Source organism: Anneissia japonica, unplaced genomic scaffold, assembly GCF_011630105.1.
Source record: "Anneissia japonica isolate Jap-2015-1 unplaced genomic scaffold, ASM1163010v1 scaffold287897_len220637_cov155, whole genome shotgun sequence".
NCBI lineage: Eukaryota > Metazoa > Echinodermata > Crinoidea > Comatulida > Comatulidae > Anneissia > Anneissia japonica.
In genome coordinates, this window is record NW_022721454.1 from 52,896 (window position 1) to 54,949 (window position 2,054).

Genomic DNA, 2,054 nt, shown 5'->3' on the forward strand with positions numbered 1-2,054 from the left:
TTTCTTCCAGTGGATGCTTAGTTTATTTTGTCATTCTGATCGGATTTTCTCTACTGTTCCGTTTTAATTTTAATTTTAAATTGTTTTGCATTATATGGCCGTTTGCCATTGTATTTATTCACTTCTAATATATTTTATTCAAATGCAATCTTCTTTATTCCATTGATGTAGGCCCTTCACTGAAAAAGAAAAAAAACATATACGAGCTTGACAGAAAATAAAAATAAATGATCAATCTAACAATACATAAAAAAATCAAATTCTCATTTTCGTTTTATGTAGAATAGGTTTATTACCGTTCACGTAGCAGTATATAACGGCCTATCTTGATTGATGCTATGAAACACAGACATGAAGGTCATGGTTGAATGCGTTTCTGCTGACACGTCAATGCGTTACAGATCCACAATGTCAACGCATTACATACCGACACACGACGGGAAAAAACAACAAAACAAAATCAAGATACATCGATTTTTAAAGGAATTCGGATAATTACCGTTCTAAAAGTTGGTTTCTATTGATTATTAAGTAGTTTTCTACTCTGGTGTGGTAATATTTTTATCATTTTTGTACCCGTGTGTTCCCGAGTGGTCCCGAGTGGTCACGAGTGGTCCCGTGTGTTCCGTGTGGTATTTAGTAGGACCAGGGTTGCCATTTGGCCTTTTTGACGGCCAGATTCCTCAAATCTGGCCGTATAAAAATTTGCCTGGCCGTAACGTTTGAAAAGTCACGGCCAAACTATATTTGACCGAATTTGGCCGAATTTTTGAATTTACATTTTTTTTCAATACGGGCCTAATATAGGCCTAACAGACTTGTTTTTGATGTGTTGTTTTTGTTAGCTTAAATTCTATATTTGATTCTAATCACAGTGGCGGATCTAGGGGGTTCAGGGGGTGGGGTTCATTCCCCCCCCCCCTCTGCGAAGAAACGTAACAAAACACTATGGGTCCTGGCTTACAAAATCCATGCTAACTAGACGCGGATCCAGACCTTCGCCCACTTCGCCCAAGCGAAGGTCAGGGTGAGAATTCAAAATACAATTTTTTCCAACAATCATACTTACTTTCCTTGACACTTATTTCGAACATTACCATTAGAAAAATGTTTAAAATTCCACACTATCCTATACCTTACACTTTTAAACTGATTGTACTGTAGGCCCTCCCAGAGAGACCAATACATTATGGTCTTCCACTTCTATCACATGATACAGTGCATGCATAGCAAACGTTATGTAACCACTAATTAATAATACTCAGGTAGTGGCGTAGGTATGGGCAGTGCAGTCAGTGCACAGCACTGGGGCCCGGGGCTATTGGGGGCTCATTCAATAGGTATAATGATCTAAAAATTTAACTTAAAAAAAATCCTATTCAAACTTTAAAAGGACCCTTCAATAATATTAGGTTTTAGAGGCTATAGTTATTGATTATATCCACAATTTACCTATTAGGCCTACCTATTTCCCAAACGCTGCAAGTAAAAAAAATAATAAAAAAACAACAATACAAGCCCTTATGTATACGATGGACTAATATACTTTTTGAAATCGCATTTCTAAAGCAATACAATATCGTCACGCACATTTTTGTGTTTGTGGTACAGTATTTTAAAGTTGGTTCAACTATTATTGTGTACGTTTTCAAACACTTCAGATCACCATAACTTCATAAATACATTTTAGGTTCAGTTCACTGCAAGTAGGTCGATGACTGTTCTATTATTGAATGGTAATTGTTATCATCGTGATGGAATAGACTTCCTGGATTTCCGTAAGGAGAATCGATTAGTGCCTATATGTATTTTGCCCAACCTGTCGCGAAAATGTATTGAATACTCAGTGCGTGATTCACTAATACACTTTTTGAAATCACATTTCTAAAGCAATAAAATATCGTCACGCACATTTGTATTTTTGTTTTTTTAAAGTTGGTTCAACTATTATTGTGTACGTTTTTAAACACTTCAGATCATCATAACTTCATGAATACATTTTAGATTCACTTCACTGCAAGTAGGTCGATGACTGTTCTATTATTGAATGGTAA